The sequence below is a fragment of the Festucalex cinctus genome, chromosome 9 (assembly GCF_051991245.1).
Source record: "Festucalex cinctus isolate MCC-2025b chromosome 9, RoL_Fcin_1.0, whole genome shotgun sequence".
Taxonomy (NCBI): Eukaryota; Metazoa; Chordata; class Actinopteri; order Syngnathiformes; family Syngnathidae; genus Festucalex; species Festucalex cinctus.
In genome coordinates, this window is record NC_135419.1 from 921,534 (window position 1) to 931,106 (window position 9,573).

General features: G+C 41.0%; 1 protein-coding gene across 4 annotated transcripts in view; it reads right to left on the reverse strand.

The window, feature by feature from the left end:
- xpnpep2 (X-prolyl aminopeptidase (aminopeptidase P) 2, membrane-bound) overlaps positions 1–8,979 on the reverse strand; it is a 93,007-nt gene extending 84,028 nt beyond the window's left edge. For 2 of the 4 annotated variants that reach the window (XM_077531269.1, XM_077531267.1), the window contains exon 1: positions 8,535–8,841. The gene's annotated coding sequence lies outside the window, so the exon portion shown is untranslated. Of the gene's footprint in view, positions 1–1,459; positions 1,510–2,733; positions 2,877–8,534; positions 8,842–8,866 lie in introns of those variants that run through there. The other 2 variants (XM_077531265.1, XM_077531268.1) reach the window with 2 other exon arrangements.
- Between the last annotated feature and the right edge of the window lie 594 nt (positions 8,980–9,573).

The window sequence follows — 9,573 nt, forward strand, 5'->3', positions numbered from 1 at the left end:
GTAAAAAGATAGATTTGTTTTTACATGGATTGCTAGTTATTGAAGATGGAAGATAAATCTTCCCATGATTGAGAAAATAAATATAACCATATCCGTCTTTAGAGGTTTGGTGACTTTAGGTATTTTCTTTCCTTCTGGGTTAAACAAACACGCCATGTGCTATGAAATCCATTTCTCATAAATGTGCCCGCAAACAAATCTGCTTCCTTTGCGACTGACGTGGGATACGATGTTCCACAACAATCCACGAGGGCATTGTGTGGGCCTATTAAAAAGAGCCTCTGGTTTAACAGTCAATTAATTAGCTTGTTATTCCCTCTTAAATGCGCACATGTGCTCCTTAAAAATCGTGTTTTCCCCGATTGATGTCAAAATGCATCCAGGTTTACAGGCACTTTAATGCTTCATATGAAAATAATTAGACTTATGCTGCAGGCTATGGGTAAATGTAGAAGGAGTTGCACCTTTGACATTTTCATAAAATCCCATTTAAACACTCTCAACTATTACGAGGTTCAGATCGGCCATTCTGTCGGGCGCCATTCTCCAAAAATGAAAGCGGAATGGCTGCTTGCATGATGATTAAATGCGTTTTGATTTGGTGGGAGCCATGTTGTAAACTTCCTGTGTGGTTACGCAGTCTGGCCTGACACAAACACTATTATTATCCCAGCAAATTAGCAGCCCCCTACACCAGATCACGCCTTGCTAACCCCTCATTTCTCACCCTGTCTGGACGCTCGGACCCCAGGAAAACCCCCCCCTAACCCACCCCACCGACCACCACCACTACCATCTAGCCAGATCTTAACCCCTGTGAATATTAAGCAGGCTGCAGGAACGCTTCAACTTAATTGGCAGCAGATGTCGTTGAGGGGATTTACCGCTGAGGTGTTTTGTCTGCAACGTAAGCTGTAAAACATCGGCCGGGCTGACAGCTCCTCCGGCGAAGCGGCACAAGGTAGCCGTGCGTGTGCGTGTGCGTGTGTGTGTAGTTCTACTTGGACGCAAACATGGCGGAACGCTTCACCTTCCGTTGAATGCTCACTTAGGGAAGGTTTCAGGGGACGTGCTGCTATAGCGGATTCTTTGGAGTTAAAGTCAATCTTTATGTTGTCGTATGAATTAGCTGGAAATGACAAACGAAAGTGGCTAATTAATAGATAGATAGATAGATAGATAGATAGATGTGGGTTAGCTTAGCTTGAAAAACAGATCAATGCTAAGTAGTTAGCTTAGCGTAAAAATAGATAAATGTATATATTATAGATAGATAGATAGATGGCACTTTAATTACACATTAACATACCTAGCACGGTTGCTAGCATTATAAAGAGTTAGCACACAAATAATACAATCTAGAATCCAGTTAAAAACGCGTATGCCAATTCATCCAGAGATGACATTAAAAAACATGTTACATGGTATAATTTAAAAAACATGGACTAAATGTTTTTACCTGCCGGTCCCGTCACTTTGACAGGAAGCAGGCGCGAGTTTTCGGGGCGTCTGGGAAAAAGAAAGAAAGAAAAAAAAAAGATGAATGACTGACTATGGAGGAGAAAATGATTAGGTTGTTTTCAGCGAATTCTAAAGCAGCAATTCCTCCAGGCTACTACTGCCGACATAAACTGTGACATATGTGATTTTTTTTGGTTTTTTTTTTGTTTTACTCCCGGATGAAGTTATGAGTGCTCGGAACTCCTGCAGAACGTTTGGCTCCAAGCAAGTGGGACACAAGCTCAAATAAGTCAAAAGATGCTAAGAGGGGCTTTCAAGTAGCTCGGTTTTATATGAGAAAGGAAGCATGACTGATTCCAGTGCATGACCTTCTTAATGATTTAAGTAGTCAGCATTTGGAATTGTGCATAATGCCCTCCACCTTGTTTAAGGCCCCATTTGACAAATATCTGGTTGTCCACAGTGGCCAAAACATTTCTAATTCAAATTAAACTGTACTAATAAACTAAAGGGTGCTAGAACTAGACAAATGGAATACAACTGTTTGCTGTATATAGGTCTACAATACTAAAATAATTCTGTGTAAAATCCTAAATTGGAATGTGTAGACCAAAAAATATATTCAAATCCAACAGAACCGAGTCTAACACGGGTAAATGTAGTGAACAGTTGGTTTATTTACTGACAAGACAGTCGTCAACAAATGATTGAAATTCTCTGGCGACCAAGACCCATGCGAGTCTTCTGCCAAGAATCCACTACAGCAAATAGTTGGACGTCACGTATGTAAACCCCAAGCTGATACTCAATTATCTACGCTTCAAAAATACGGAATGGCCTGCACAGATCTTACATCGGTTTGCGATTGAATTATAACCGCTTCCATCCCTGAGAATGTTCAGGAGCTGGAGAGAAAACTTCATTTATCTTTCTTTCTTGTACTTGTTCAGAAACGTTTCTGGTAGATGTAAGTCTACAACTTAAAGGCTCTAATTTTCCTGGACCTTTTTGAGAGAACTACCAACTCTGAGATGTTCTTACTCAAATAATTTCACCTCATGGGGTAGTAGTTTGTGTGATCTTCAAACCGTTCCTGGTTCCTGGAGTAATTTCCAGGGGATGACTCTCTAAAAATGCCTTAAGTCCCTTCTAGAGGCTTCCAATCACTCTCTCAGTCCAAACAGGTTTCCAATCTTCTCCATTACAAACAGGCACCAATCAAATTGGGCGGGATCAACTGAAATGTGCACACTCACCAATGTGGGGTCCTACCATAAGATTTCACGAGTGGTGAGTCAAAACATGAAACGCCGTCAGATGACGTGACGGTGCCCATCAAATTCATAGAAGCTTTCCCACGCGTGAAAATGTAATTTCTGAGTTCAAGCCAGCAAGAGATCGGCGCCATCCAGCCGCTGCAAAGACAGAAAAATAGACTAAGTACACCAAACAACCCTAAAAAAGTGCAATGGAAAAGCGACCACACAGCAGAGCCAGGCTGTTTGGGGGTAGAACCAGTATTACATGAGTCAGGAGCTTTGAAAGCTTTCAGTTTCTCCCAACCTTACCAGTGGACCGCCCCAGTTACAAGGTCGTCTTTTGTCCTCTGATAACACAACTCAGCAAAATTCTGTGCGTGCATTTTGCAAGTTTTATGATTTGTACCTAAAGTCAACGGGATCCAAGAAATCAAGTTGCGAAGACGGCAGCCCGGGGACGGCAAATGGGCCGGCTGACGTCGGCGGGTCCCGGCACCTGCTTTGGGACTGGACGCGAGGGGGAATGACGGGGTGAACGTGAGGTCATGGCTGTCAGCAGCCTCTCGATTATAGAGACCAAGTGGGACTGAAGATATGAGGGGCTGGGTGGGCGCGGAAGGGCGAGAAACGGCTTCGGTGATGATGTGACCGAGGCACTTTGAAGGTTCCACATCTGCAATTACGCCTTGCAAAGTAAATTCCACATTTTTCACAGGGAAAAAAACAACATTTGAGTGAGTGAAGTTCCTCATCTTTCAGTTTATGTCATTATATTTACACAAGTTTTCAACAATTTCAACACAAAATGATGCTGCCAGATTGTATTGCGAGATGGATGCCCACTTCCTTCCACTGCCTCAAGGGAGGCCCCCCCACAACGTATCATTTGTTAAGAGATCCTCGCCTTTGTATATTTTTGCTCTTTTTATTTTCTTCCTCGATTCCACCTCCTGTCCTCTCGTATTTATTTGCTTTCTTAACAGCGGCTCGCTCGTCGCAGGCCGACGTTTTTTACAAAAAAAAAAAAATGACCTCGGGCCTCGGCGAGGACGTGTGTTTATTTGCGTAGGTGAACCCGAAAGCGCGCGATTATTTTGTCGATACCTACGTTGAGGCGACAGGCTGACCTTGGCTCGCGTTACCTCCGGCCTTCGATGGCGTTCCCCTGCCGCTCGCCGAAGATGTTTGGACTGATACAAGCGGCTTGGGTGTCATAATTGTTAGGCCTGAGCTGCCATTCTTGCATTCCTGCGCCGTGTGATATTAATGGCATGTTATGTCCTCTACGCGCGTTTGTTTGAAATGCTTTTCCTTCTGCGCAAGCAAAGCGTCAAGCAAAGTCATGCTGAAAACGTTCAGTCCGACACGAAATGTTTTCTAAAGGGACCCACACCGTTTCCTTGGTTTGTTGCTGTTTGTCAATTTCTTTCCCTCCCCCGCTCGCGCTCGTCCGCGGGAACCGTCAAGGCTAACTAAAAGGCATGAAAAGGCCACGCCGATCCATGAGCGGCCTTTGAAAGCGTGCGCATTGAAATCAAGTTGTCCGGCTTCAAGGAGCAGGAGGTGCCACGCTGCTGCCTCGGGCCGCTCGGTGTCACCGAGCGCATTTGAGGGGTTAATGCGCATTTTTCTCACTTGTCAAGTCACTCGTGATGGGGGGCACAGAATAACATTGTGCCGAGGTCACCACACTTGCACACAGAAGGCTTTCAAATAGTCCATCGTGTTAAAAAAGAAGTTAAAGTGTTACTTATTCTTTTACCTATTTTGTATGAATTTATTCATTCATTATGCTGTCGACTGAAAATGACATCACAAGGGCTCAGGCAACCAATCGCAGCTCGCCTGTGTTCGAGGTTTGGTCATGTGACATTCACTAGCTGAGCTGTGATTGGTTGCCTGAGCCCTTGTGATGTCATTTTCAGTCAACAGCAAGTTGCAAAATGTGTTTCTAAAGTCACTAATTGTACATGAAAAATAATGAAAATATTTAATTTTTTATAGGCAAATTATTAACGTTTGACTACCAAAAATGGCTAAACAAGTAAAGTATCCCTTTTTCATATACTGCAGCTTTGTGATTATTTCTATAAAACTGCAAACTAAAAGCACACTAATAAACATACTGCTAAATGAATCAAAACTGAGCATTTTGCATCTTTGTAAAGATTTCTGGCACAGTTCTTGTACTGAATCTCATTAGACAGATTTACAGTGTCGAGAATGAAGTAATAAGATCTTGTAGATCTTCTTTTCAGCGTGCATGATTTAGCATTTTGGCATGGAAAAGAACAGGCTCAAAGCTTCTTTCTCAAGTCATCCATGTTTCACGTCAAGACAAATTAAACAAGTACAGTAGCAGACATTCAAGCTATTCCACACATAACCACAAGTTCACTGACTGTGTGCTAATCTCGTTTGATACATTAGCAACCTCTTTACGGCAGTGCTAACAAGCCTCGGAGATCATTAATGGCCGAGGAAAGTTCAAATCTCACGAAGATAAATGCAAGAGGGATCACTCGACATTAATCACCGAACTCCTCGCATGGTTTTATAGCAAGGGTTCAAGCCTTAAGCCCAGTGGCTCGCAAGTAAGTCTCAAATCCACAAAAGAAATCATGCAGCGGATCCGTAGGAGCATTTGATTTATTCAGGTTAATTCCAAAATACATTCAGATGCTTGAAGTCTGAAGTCGAGCCAAAAAGAACTTAAGAGTAGCGCCAAAAAAAGATGAAAGAGGAGTTTGCATGTACACATTATTTATATATCGACTCCTGAAACGGACATACTTGGTGGCCTCCAATCAAAAAGACAACGAGCCCCGATTACTTCCAGGTGAACATTGTAAACCTGAGATATGAGTTTCATTTTGCATTACATTTTTTTGTTGGGTGCTGGAAAGGATTCATTTCTCTTTGTTTCAATGGGGTAAGATGATTTGAGACACAAATGATTTATGAGCGTGGTTACTTCGGGTGTGCTAAAAAAAAAAAAATCGATACGGCAATATATCGTTGCGGGCCTCATTACAATACACCGATACGCAGGCGTCAGAATCGATATTGCTCATTCATTTTAAATAGGCAGTTAATGTGTTGCTTGAGCAAGAATAGCGGCATTCTTGAGGTGCAAGTTTGCAGCTTGCATTGTACTTAAAAAACAAAAAAAAACAAAAAAAAACTAGCAGCTGTCTTTGAAGTTAATTGCCTTCAATTAGTGCACGTGCGGAAGTCGTTGAGCGAGGAAAAAGACTTGAGTGCCTTAATTTGCATTGTACATAGTAAAAAAAAAAAAAAAAAAGTGTACGTTTGAAGTCTGTTTTAAAAATAACTCACCAGTGATTGGACTCAGTGTCTTGCTAAGAAAAATTATTTATTTACTTATAAACTTAACATGGCACATATTTCTTAACGTACCAATTTTCCTATATTTTTTTAAAAATGAAATAGAATGTGTTACATGAAAAAAAATGCTGCTTTTATTTCCCCAAATATTTCAAATTGCAAATTCAGATATCAGGCATGCCGCTTGGTAGGTAAACCGGAAGAGCTGCTAACAAAAACATTTTTACCATCCAGCATAATAAGCAAATCATTTAGGTACTCATATGTCTGTTATAATAAAAATCCAAGTAAATTCATGTAAAATATCGCGATATGTATGATCGCCTTGAAGACCATGTATTAGGATACATATGTATCGTGATACGTATCATATTAGATTGTTGGCAATGCCCGGCCCTAGTGGTTACGTAATTAAACTTTGTATTATTACATTGTTTTCAAAGATGACTTTTTTTTTTCTTCAATAAAATCGGGGAAAAAGACAACAGCGACATGCAGAGTTGGCAACTCAAAGATAAGAAAAACAAGTATGACAATTTTGGTGCGGCACCACTGCAAATGCAAATTGATTTGTCTCGGTCTCATTTTTTTTTCATATCACAAAATCTGGAATATGAACAAGGGTGTGTAGACTTTTAATATCCACTCTAGCAACAAAAAAAACCTCGTAAAGTGAAAGAATGTGACCTTTCAACATTGCATGTAGTCATCTCATCCCGCTATTTGAAATCGTGTCGATTTATTGCCGCGGCTGTTAAATTGCGTGATGAGCGCAACATAAACGTCTTCGGATACGAGCTACTTGTTGCTCATATCCCGAACAGCCCGGTGATGATACTGCTGCATATCAGTGTAATGTGGCTCACGTTAACGGTGAGAAGAAGAAGCCGGCAGCATCTGAGATGCTTTCACGGGCGATAAGGCGTCCAGTAATGGCACCTCGGGGGTCATTAAGGTCTGCTGTGCAGACGCGAGGAGAATAAACAAGCAGCGCTTGTGGCAGGCTTCCACTTGGCATTCACCAGTTTAATCACGGATGACAAAACATCCAGTAAATAAAGAAAAGGACTTGTGGAAATAAAAAAAAAGGGAGTTGGCGCCGTCTGAACGTCTTTTTGTCACTTACTTTCAGACACTTTGTTGGGTGATGAAGTGTGGTGAAGCTACAAACGTGGCTAAAAGATGAGTGGGGGGGGTGGGCGACTTTAACAGGCAAGCTTGGAAAACTACTGGCAGGAGGCCCAGCACCCATTCTAATGAGGGGCTTGGAGGGGTCTCGGGCCTGGAGTGGGCCGCCGGGTTCCCTCTAGGGATGTAACGATATCCAAACATCACGATACGATATTATCACGATATGAAGGTCACGATACAATAATTGTCACGATATTGTGGGGGTTGTTGGTGATATTTAAAAAAATAGATCACAATATTGTAAAAAAAGAGCTCATACTAAAAAAAAACCCACACAATATTGCAAGCAAGTCAACGCAAATAAATAAGCTGAAAAATGGTTTGTGTCTCGAAAATTCCAAAGTCGGGCCCTTTATGTATGAGACCCTTCAAAATGGGTCATTTCACCAAGACACAAATCCTCCGTGTATTTTGATTAATGCAATAATAAAATAGCAGATTTCATTTAACTTACAATTTTTAAACAGAGATTGAGATCGATTGACTTTTTTTTTTTTGACTGTGTAAAATATTACTTGTTTTGCCATTATTTCCTATAGTTTATTCTTTTTCTATGGTAGCACTTTTCTGTCTTCTACATTAGAAAAGCTATACCAAACCGTCATAAAACATCACGAGGACCATAAATGGCACCTATCCGATCCAATGCAATTCCAGATCATGTGCAGTGGAAGTTGGTCACGCGGAAAGAATGTGCAAAATAAACACAAAGTTGAAACGACTTTCAATTGAAATGAAATCACACGTGGATCTTCGCATCACTCATAATTCCTGTGGACACTTTTAAACAAAGCAAAGCCCTCCATGGCGCACCCACCATAAGGGATGGTCTGTTCTCATTTCAGTCGAGATGGGGCTACACTTTTTTTTTTCTCATTTTAATGTCATGGTGTCTGACTGATTTTTAATTCTAACAGTAGGTGAGGTCATGAAGTGAGCACCATTAATCACAGAGGACCAACGCATCAGTGAAGTGACCTGGCGCGATGTTTACGTTGAAATGGAAAACCTCCAGACATCATGATGAGCATCCAGCTCCAGTTCATCCCTAACAGTTGCACCGCAGTGTCCTAATGTATTCTCATCTAATTGTACCAAGATGTATGTGACAGTATCAATCAAGCATGGGCTCCAACTAGACAAGCCTTTTTTTTTTTTAACACCTGAACCTCTCAAGGGGAAGATGGTAATGAAGGTCATTGCGTTTGGAGACATTTTGTATAAACACTGTATAATGTGGGGTAATATGAGCAAATTAATAAGCTTTAACCTTACCTTTAACCCAAACCCGTCATGCTGCCTCATCCAGAACTCCATCTGTGGATTTTGTTTTTTTGTCCTTTTTTTGGTGCGCCCCCATAAAGTACATTCAAATCACATTCCTGGAGGCGTTGCTCACACTAGGCCTTATGCTCCACTCAGAGTAGAAATGAGTTGGTGTGTGTAATCTAAAGTAGCAAAACTTGAATCCACGAATAGAAACAATAAACAACACAACTATATTAAACCTCGCCTGTACAAAAATAACACATAAAAGCGGCAAAACGCAGTCACAAGTGTTACTAGCAATAGCGACAAAGCATGATGGGAAAGCTTCCTACACTTACACCGCATGCGCATGCGTGTGCGTTGCGTCTCCGGCTCCATCTTGACTGCGTGCTCAGGTTACGTGAATTTTCTGGAAAACACTCACCTGTGACCAGCCGCGTACAGCGGAAGCTGTTATACAAGTTGCCGCCAGTCAGCTAAGTAACGTGCACCAGAAGTGGTGAGAACTCCTTTCAAAATAAGAGTACGAACAGGAAGTAGAGTGTTAGCTGCTTTAATCTTTCTGGTTTAACTTCATTTGGTGTCATTAAGTCTCTTATGAAGTGTAAAATGTCTTATCCAATTTAATGTACATTTGCTTATGGGTTTCTTTTTGTCTTTTTCTTGCCCATTTTATGTTCACATATTTTTTCCCCCCAAATAAACAATGGCTGTGCTCTTGAAAGAGCATTCAATTGTAAATTACATTTCTGATCAAATGCAATATGAAAATCGGAGGGAATGCTCATCTATTTGACATTGATACGTAAAAAATAAAATAAAAAAAATGTGTATGTTCATTAAAATGTGAACTCCAGGGCTGAAAATGAGTCCCAGTCTGGCTCTGTCTGGATGTGACCGTAAATGAACAACAAAAATACCTGAAAATTTTTACTTAATTAATTACTAAAATTGTACTGTTTCACTCAGTGTTAAAATTAACTTTGAGATAAAATGTGAGTTTTTTGTGTGTAAAATTCCATTTTAATGATCCAACTTCCTAAAC